The sequence below is a fragment of the Eumetopias jubatus genome, unplaced genomic scaffold (assembly GCF_037043125.1).
Source record: "Eumetopias jubatus isolate StellerSeaLion01/CBP00866 unplaced genomic scaffold, mEumJub1_p1.0 scaffold_23, whole genome shotgun sequence".
Lineage (NCBI taxonomy): Eukaryota > Metazoa > Chordata > Mammalia > Carnivora > Otariidae > Eumetopias > Eumetopias jubatus.
Window position 1 is genome coordinate 1,221,956 of NW_028274829.1, and position 9,935 is coordinate 1,231,890.

General features: G+C 41.3%; 1 protein-coding gene and 1 pseudogene across 9 annotated transcripts in view; one reads left to right on the forward strand and one right to left on the reverse strand.

Annotated features, from left to right (window-relative positions):
• Positions 1 to 8,442, reverse strand: part of LOC148162067 (zinc finger X-chromosomal protein-like) — a 54,697-nt gene extending 46,255 nt beyond the window's left edge. For 2 of the 9 annotated variants that reach the window (XM_088020301.1, XM_088020299.1), the window contains exon 1: positions 5,689 to 6,433. The gene's annotated coding sequence lies outside the window, so the exon portion shown is untranslated. The other 7 variants (XM_088020302.1, XM_088020300.1, XM_088020303.1 and 4 more) reach the window with 7 other exon arrangements.
• On the forward strand, positions 7,291 to 8,001 carry LOC148162068 (uncharacterized; annotated as a pseudogene).
• Positions 8,443 to 9,935: the final 1,493 nt, after the last annotated feature.

Genomic DNA, 9,935 nt, shown 5'->3' on the forward strand with positions numbered 1-9,935 from the left:
TCCTCAATAAGGAAAAACTAAGAGCCTTTTCCCTAAAGTTAGGAACAAGATATGCATGTCCATCTCACCACTGTTATTCAACATAATACTGTAAATCCTAGTCTCAGCTGACAACAAAAGAAACAAAAGGAATATAAATTGGTAAGGAAGAATTAAAACTTTCATTATTTGCAAATGACATGATAATCTATACAGAAAAGACAAAAGACAGCAAAAAAATTCCTAGAACTGATACATGAATTCAGTAAAGTACCAGGATAAAAATCAATATACAGAAATCTGTTCCATTTCTATACGCTAACATAGCAGCAGAAAGAGAAATCAAGGAATCAATCCTATTTATAATTGCACCCAAAACCTTCTTAACGCCTAGGAATAAACCTTACCCAAGAGGTAAACAATCTGTATTCTGAAATCTACAGAACAGTGATGAATGAAACTCAAGATGATACAAAGAAACGGAAACACAAGGAACGCTCATGCGATGCAAGAACAAATATTGTTAATATTGTGGGCACCTGGGTGGCTCAGTTGGTTAAGCGACTGCCTTCGGCTCAGGTCATGATCCTGGAGTCCCGGGATCGAGTCCCACATCGGGCTCCCTGCTCAGCAGGGAGTCTGCTTCTCCCTCTGACCCTCTTCCCTCTCGTGCTATCTCTCATTCTCTCTCTCTCAAATAAATAAATAAATAAAATCTTAAAAAAAAAAAGAAAAAAAATATTGTCTATGCAACCCAAAGCAATCTACACATTTAATGCAATCTCTATCAAAATAACACCACCATTTCTCAGAGTTAAAACAAACAATTCTAAAATGTATATGGACCAGAAGAGATCCCATATAAAAAAGCAAGCTTGAAAAAGAAAAGCAAAGCTGGAGGCATCACAACTCCAGATTTTAAATTATATTACAAAGCCGTGGTGGTCAAAACAGTATGGTACTGGCACAAAAATAGACACCTAGATCTATGGGACAGAATAGAAATAGAAAACCCAGAAATAGGGCGCCTGGGTCGCTCAGTTGGTTAGGCGACTGCCTTCAGCTCAGGTCATGATCCCGGAGTCCCGGGATCGAGTCCCGCATCTGGCTCCCTGCCTGCTTCTCCCTCTGGCCCTACCCCCTCTCATGCTCTCTATCTCATTCTCTCTCTCAAATAAACAAAATCTTAAAAAAAAAAAAAAAACAGAAATAAACCCACAACTCTATGCTCAACTATCTTCAAAAAGCAGGAAAGAATATCCAATGCAAAAAAGACAGCCTCTTCAACAAATGGTGCTGGGAAAATTGGACAGCCACATGCAGAACAATGAAACTGGACCACTTTCTTACACCATACACAAAGATAAACTCAAAACGGATAAAAGACCTAAATGTGAGACAGGAATCCAACAAAATCCTAGAACAGAGCATAGACAGTAATTTCTTTAACATCAGCTGTAACAACAGTGTTCTACGTCTCCTTAGGCAAGGGCAACAAAAGCAAAAATAAACTAATGGGACTATATCAAAACGAAAAGCTTCTGTGCAGTGAAGGAAACAATAACTAATCTACGGAATGGAAGAAAATATTTGTAAATGACATATCCAAATAAAGAGTTAGTATCCAAAATACTGAAGGAACTTATAAAACTCAACATCCCAAAATGAATAATCTAAAAAAAAAAAAAAATGGGTAGAAGGGGGGGGGATATGGGCATAGATACCAACCGACATTCCTCCAAAGAAGACATCCAGGCAAGCCTGGCTGGCTCAGTCAATGGAGCATACAACTCTTGATCTCGGGATCCTGAGGTCAAGCCCTATGTTGGGCACAGAGCTTAATTAAAAAAAAAAAAAAAAAATTCAAACAGCCAACAGACACGTAAAAGATGCTCAGCATCACTTCTCATCAGGGAACTGCAAATCAAAACAATAAGATACCACCTCACACCTCTCAGAATGGCTAAAATCAACAACAGAAGAAACAACACATGTTGCTGAGGATGTGGAGAGGGGAACTCTCCTACACTATTCGTGGGAATGCAAGCTGGTGCAGCCACTCTGGAAAAGAGTAAAGAGGGTTCCTCAAAAAGTTTACAGAACTACCCTATGATCCAGCAATTACACTATTGGGTGTTTAGCTCCAAAATACAAGAACACTAATTCAAAGGGACACATGCACCCCTAGGTTTATAGGAGCATTATTTGCGCGCACACACACACACACAATGGAACATTCAGTCATAAAATGGAATCTTGCCATTTGCAACGACATATGTGGAGCTACAGAGTATTATGCTAAGTGCAGTCAGTCAGAGAAAGACAAATACCATATGATTTCTCTCATACATGAAATTCAAGACACAAATGATCACATGAGAAAAAAGAGAGACAGACAAACCAAGAAACAAACTCTTAACTATTGAAAACAAATTGATGGTTGGGGGGTGGTTAGGGAGGGTTGGGTAATAGGAGGTGAAGATTAAAGAGTGCACTTGTGGTATTGAGCACTGGGTGATTTAAAAAAACACTAAAAAAAAAGTCAAATGAGACTATTCAACCTACATTCTCTTAAAAAATAAAATAAAAATTAAAAGTTAAATCTTTTGCATGTCTCTCTAATATTTAGTTTAAAAGACAGCTGACTCCCTCTGCTTCTTCATTCCATTTTTTGAAGCACCATGTTACATTAGTGTCCGGAAAACCCAGTACACTACATTTATGGCAGGATGAGCGTACAAAAGGTAAATAGTGTTACTATAAAAATAATCTTTCCCTCACAGGCACTTTAAGAGATCGTCACAGGTTCCAGGTCATTTTAAGAACTAATAATCTAGAACCAGAACATATTAAATGACATACTTAACTTAACCTTCTCTATAAAGGTAAAGCACACAAAGATTATTTCAGTACATACATGTGAGGATACCAATGACTTCTAGGAAAAAAGAAAACTGGGATGAAGTGAGGGAAACCCTTTAAATGAATTTGCAGGCATTTCTTTAAATAAAAAAAGATGAAACAAATATGAAAGAAAATGTTACCACTTAATTTATCTAAGTGACCCTTTCCAGTAATTTTGGAGCATTTTATCATTTAAATGTTTAATATGTTAATATTAATTATATTTTTTAAAAACCTTTGAGAGTGGGGTGCCTGGGTGGCTCAGTCAGTTAACCGTCTGCCTTTGGCTTAGGTCATGGTCCCAAGGTCCTGGGATTAAGCCCCACATTGGGCTCCCTCCTCCGTGGGAAGCCTGCTTCTCCCTCTCCCACTCCCCTTGTGTTCCCTCTCTGGCTGTGTCTCTCTCTGTCAAATAAATAAAAAAACCTTAAAAAAAAAAAAAAACCTTTAAGAGTATAGATTCCCAACCCCACCGAGGTTTATTGATTTTAGAGAGAGAGGGAGCGATCACAAGAGGGAGGCACAGACAGAAGGAAAGCGAATCTCAACCAGACTCCCCAGTGAGCACAGAGACCCACAACCCCGAGATTATCACCTGAGCTGACACTCAACCAACTGATCAACCCGACCCTGGAAGACTGCAGATTCTTTGATGTATACCTCTCCTTCACAAAAAATCCTCTTGCAAAAAAAGCAGTGAGGAGCATCTGGCTCGCCCAGTTATTAGAGCCTGCACAGGACTCTCAATCTCAGGGTTGTGAGATCAAGCCCAAGCTGGGCTTGGAGACTGCTTTTAAAAAAAAAAAAAAAAAAAAAAGGAATCACTTCTTTATTTTACATTGTATAAGTAATAAGAGGCCTTTTATAAAATGTTCTTTTGGGGCGCCTGGGTGGCTCAGATGGTTAAGCGTCTGCCTTCGGCTCAGGTCATGATCCCGGGGTCCTGGGATTGAGTCCCGCATTGGGCTCCCTGCTCCTTGGGAGCCTGCTTCTCCCTCTGCTTCTCTCTCTCTCTCTCCCTGTCTCTCATGAATAAATAAATAAAATCTTTAAAAAAAAAATATCAAATAAATAAAATCTTTTAAAAAAATAAAATAAAATGTTCTTTTGAAAAATAATTTGGTAAGAATAAAGGGCTGCACACATTCCAAAAATGGAGTTATTCCTGAGTTTCCATTTTGACCTGGTGCTTTCATAACATGGATACAGTGTACTAATGTCTGTCAGAACACAGTATCTGTTTAACTAGTTAATTTAAAATGGAAAGCTATTCAACTCCATCAAAATCTCAGTAGTAAATCATTCAAATAGTATTTTTTGGAAATGATGTCTATGTGCCAGATCATTACAGAACAAATATGAGAAACTATCTCTACAATTAGGATCTTCAAAATTTGTGGACACAAAATATCATCTAGAATTAGGATATAACAGATTTAATGCTAAATTAAACATATCTACATTGCTTCATGTGACACAGAAGAGTGAGCCTGAGAAAATAATGAGTCACAAACAGAAAGAAATGAAGCAGGAGATTTTTAAGAACTCCACAGAATAACAAGATTTTCAGTAAACATTCTTGAGCACTTACTATGTCTCTGTCAAATTTTATTTCAGCCATATTAAGCACAGAATATCAACAAGCCAGCTGCATAAAATAGCTGGGTTCAGCAGGCAACTGGAAATGCTAGGTAAGAAACTTAAGACAAGGTGAGCATAATAAGACAGTGAGGACAAGAAGAAAGAATAAGAGGAATGAACTAAAGGGACAGCCCCCATATAAGCCTTAAAAAGAACCCCCATGGGTGCCTCGCTGGCTCAGTCAGTAGAGCTTGGGACTCTTGAATCTCTGGGTTGTAGGTTTGAACCTCACACTGGGTACAGGGATTACTTAAAAGTAAAATCTTTAACAAGCAAAAAAATGAAGAACCACAGAAGAGAAAGCAGAAAACAGTTTTTTGGTTGGTTTTTTGTGTGTGTGTGTGGAATCTACCATGGGGCTTGAACTCCGACCCTGAGATCAAGACCGAAGCTGAGATCAAGAGTCAGACCAAAGTTAAATGACTAAGCCACCTAGGCAACCCAACAGAAACACTTTTATGTGACACCTCAATTAACATGGTGCAGAAGAGTTTCACAATTTGGTAAACACTGAATTTATAAGTAACTGGAATAAAATGAAATAAAAGGACTGGTGCAAAGAAACAGTTTAAGTGAAATGTTTACGGAATTATCAAGCCTAGTTATATTTATGAGACAGAGAAAGAAGTCATCAAGAGGAGTGTCAAACTGCTAAATAAATGAAGTACAGGCAGAATAGGTGGGACTAAAAGGCATTTTTCCTGTAGCAAAAGAAAAAAGAAGAAACCCTAGGTAAAAACAGAAGAGTAGCATGAAGTTGAAGAAATTAAATGTATCAGATGGCGATCTACCTTTCTTAGATAAGTTAAAAAAAAGTAATTTATGGGGTTGAGGGATTTTAAAAACTGGGGTATGAAGTCTAAAAAAAATAAAGTTTGTGATTCCAACGTGCAGAAACAAGTAACACCAAGGTTAATTAGTGAAAATAAAAATGTAAAGTCAGAAAGTAAGCATTTACAAAAAGCACTGTGTTTTTTAAAATTAGGAAAGGTGCATCTGAAAAATATACATAAATTAAAAATTAATATCTGATTTATTCATGATAGTTGGCTAATTAATAATCTACCAATCAGCTTTCCAGATCATCAACGTCTACCTCTTCAAGCAAAAAACATTTATGGTTAAACATTTTTTTATAGAAAATCTTTAAAGTTATACACTTACCTGTCTTCTTAATTATATATTCGACTCTAAATTAATCTTAATCTTGAACATCCACTGTTGCTGTACTGGAACATCTGCTGCTGCTGTAAGTACTGTGCAGCAAACAATTCTATCTTCTTTAGAGCTCTTCTATGTCTTTCCCAGCTGTCAAGATATAAAGCAACTACTTCTACAGTTTATGTTTTCCCTTAACACCTCTACAACTAGGCTGCATTAGCAACTTGCTTCTAGTCTGTCTCCTGTAATCCTGAAATTCCTAATTTCAATTTCTCAAACTTTCTTAAATGTGGATCTTCATGAAAAACATGAGAATCCCTCTCACCAGTGCTTGACCTGTTGCTAGGAAAGTGGAAAAGTTGTTTTTTATATTACAAAATTCAGGAAACAAGTACTCTACATATTTCCTGAAACTTTCTAATCTAGGACATTTATATTAAATCAAAATAAAACTTTTGACTTAGTGAAGGCTAAAAAAGATTATTTTCTGGAAGGAATTACTTTGGGGGGAAAGAGGCCATTTGAAATTTTTAGGAATTAGTCTTCTACTTTTCAAAGTGACTCCCTAAAATAAGTCCTGTAATTTTCAACCATGGCAAATGAACTTTTATTCATTATAGGAAGTCTAACACTTCTCAGCAATAGATTATTGGAATGAGAATTTAGGATAGAAAAGAACAGCTGTCAAGGAGAGATGAATCACGTGAAAAGCAAGAACACTCTTGATAATTTTCCTAGTAATTAAAAGAGTGATTTACTTACTACTTGCTGTCATTATTTTTCAACTTTGAAACTTTTCCAATGACTGGATCCAGAACTGCTAAATAAATGAAGTACAGCCGAGGTGTTTCATCACTCTGCTAGAAATCACTCTCCAGATTTCATTATTTACCCTTTTCACGGAGGATTTCCAGTACTTCCCCACCTATCCTACGCACTCTAGAATAAACTGTAAAATTTACTGTCACCTTTAGCAAGACTGATTCCTGAACCTAACAAAGTCCCACCATTGTTTCAATAAGTAACGTTCCCAAAATGCCACCGATTTCACTTTCCCGTTGCTGGAAATGGAGACTTAGCCTTCCTATGGTAACCTACCAAGCGAAGTTACTGCAACCATCACGTGCATTTTAAGAACCTTCATTATCTTTCCTTACACCGTGCATCGGTTGCACTGAGCTCACCATCAAAGTTCAATAGTAAGCTAGTCTAAAGTACAGTAAGGTACGGAACTGCACCTTAAAACTCCACCAACAGAGTATCTAAATAGAACCAGGTACGTGAAGGATACACAGCACATCACATTTTGTTATGATTCAACAGAAACTCATCTTCTACTCAATAACTAGTATAAAGTGATCAATAATCACTTAAACGGAGATTTCAAAGTTTTTCCAAATAAGAAAGTAGCCTTCAAACATCTATTTCTCCGATTTCAGGTTTGTAAAATGCAGTTTAGAGAACTTTTTTCGCTATCAAATTTTTCCAATTTTTATTACTAAGATTCTCGGGGAGACAACTGGTAGAAAACCTCATTGTGGGCGCCCTAGGAGCCACATATGGCCTGCTTTAAAAAATATCTTAGAGACTGCCAACCGACCTGAGATGGCTACAAGCAGTGGGAAATGGAGGAGGACCAAAAGCGATGCAGCAGGAATGGGAGGAAAACAGCCATCGAAGGACGACTGTCACAAAGAGTGGTGCTGCTACCAAACGCCGGTAGCACGAGGGTCCAACATGGCGGCAAGGCTAACGGCAGCCATGAGAACCGAGCACGCCCCCTCGGCGCGCACACGCTGCCGTGCCGGGCCTCGGGGGCCGGTCACCAGAGACGCCGCCGCCGCCGCCGCCGGCTCTCCCACACCCCCTCACGGGCTGTAGCGGAATTTTCTCCTCAAACGCCACCTTCAAGATGGCGGCTCCTCCTCCCGACAACCCCTTCAACCGTCCAAGCAGCAGCCGTAAATCCGCCACCATCTTGTCCCCCGTCGCTCCCCCCTCCCCCGCCACTATTTACATAGCGAAAATCGCTCCGGCCTGCCTGCGGCCTTCACCTCACGCCCTCAGCCTTCGCCTGTTAGGCCTCGGCCTCTCGAAGTCCCCAGGCAGGCCGCGGCGCCGACCCGACACCTCGACGCTGTCTCTCCGGTCACCCGGCGATCCTCCTTCTACCCCCACTTCCTCTCCCTATCCCCCCCCCCCCGCCCATAACCGAGCGCACCTCCGCCGCCGCTCAGGGCGACCAGGCTCCTCCCCGGCCTAACTGCGGCCTCCTCCGGGCCTGTTCTGCGCCCTGCGCCGTACCGCCCGGCCTAGGCGGAAGGGCGTCATCCGCGCCGCCGACCAGGCCACCCCCCTAGCCTTAGGCCCCACGGCCGCGGCGGCGCCGGAACTCACCGGACGGGCGTGCGGGCGGTCGGCGACGATGGCTGGTGCTGCAGGCCGGCCTTTCTCTGGAGCACTGGGCCGGGCTCCGGCTAGTGGGGCGGGCGGAGGGAGGGAGGAGGGGCCGAGCTCCGAGCTGACAAAAAGCGGGCCCAGCTCCCCGGCACGGGCCCGCCGTCAGCACGTCACGTCACCGCCCGGGAGAGAGATCCAGGAAAATGCGGAAGGGTAGATAGGCACCCACCGAAGTGCGGATACCCTGGTGTCTGGTATTGGCGCCGCTCAGGCCCCGCAACCGGGGAGCCCTATGGCCTCCCAGCGGCGGGGTCTCCGGCGGCCGAAGTCTGTCGCAACGTTCTTTCCGCCTCCTCCGCGCTCCCGCCCGTCGCTGCCGCACACGCGCTGCTGCCGCCGCTTCGGCCGTAAAGCCCGCGCGAAGCCCTGGTCGGTCCACCCGGCCGCGAAGGAGGCGGCCCGCACTTGACCGGGTCTGTCGGTCCCGCACTGTCTCTCCTGGGCTTCAGCCACACCCGGGCCCTCCCTGGAGACCATCCGCCTCTTCGCCTCGAGCTGCCTTTTCGAGGTGTTTGCAAGTCTTCAAACTCCTGCGCGCCGAAAATGTGTTTTCTTCATCCCTGTGACTGCAGAAAAAATTAGCAACCCCCGCCGTTTTTAATCTTCGCTTAAAAAAGAAAATTCTTTGAAATAAAATGAAAATTCGCTTGCCAGTGTAAATAAATGAGTGCATCGACAAGGGAAGACGAAGAAAGGTTATCCTGGAGCAACTACCAACCTGCTTAATTAAAAAAAAAAAATCAGAGAACCTGCTTTCAATGTAATGTGCAAAAGGATTATACTCTTGAAATGGTTTCGCACATTTCAATAAAGATGAATTGCTAAGGTATATTGTCTTTTCCATGAACCTTGTTTCAAGATGTAGGAGCCTCTGAAATGTAAGTCTTGTGTAATAGCTTCTTAAATAGTGGACTTTCATATTACATATTTTTAAGTAAATATATATGTAGAGTACTGGAATTATATACGCATTTTTCTACACATTGCTTAAACAGAATTTAAAGCTTAAAAGAATTAAAAAGAATTAGAAAACGAAAAATATACTTGATAAAATAGGCACTTAGTTAACTCCAAAAACATGTATTTTGTATTTTCATTACTTAAAATTCTGATCGTATCTTTCCATACGGAACTTGGGACCCAAACTATGTTTCAAAGTTACTAATAAGCGGAGCCTAGGGATTCCATCTTGTGCTTTGGAGTCCCAAATTGGGCGCACGGCTTGCTTAAAATAGTAAAAAATAAATAAGTTACTAGTAAAAAGCCAAATAATATTGTATTCCTGTACTGTAATATGGAATCTGACATCACATACTTTCTCTGTGAGGACCTGAATAATATATAAAATCTTTCAAACAACAAACAATATAAAAACTACAAATACCACACTGTTGGAAATATCAGTAACGTATAAGCTGTATATACTACTTTTCTGTCATACAGAGTCTCAAATTCCCTGAATGCCATTTGTCCTTCATATATCTTAAAATCACGAAGTGCTTTAAAAACAGGAAAAGCAATAGCACAGAAGAAATCTATTAAGAAAGTACTGGATAATAATCTTCCTTTCAAGGCCTTAACTTTCTTTCCCCCCCCCCCCCAAGGTTAAAAAGACAACATGTTTTTATTGTTTATATAAAATTACAACAGACTGGGGCACCTGGGTGGTTCAGTCTGTTTAAGCATCTGCCTTCAGCTCAGGTCATGATCCTGAGGTCCTGGGATTGAGTCCTGGGTGGGGCTCCTTGCTCAGCAGAGTGTGCGCTTCTCCATCTCCCTCTCCCTCTGCT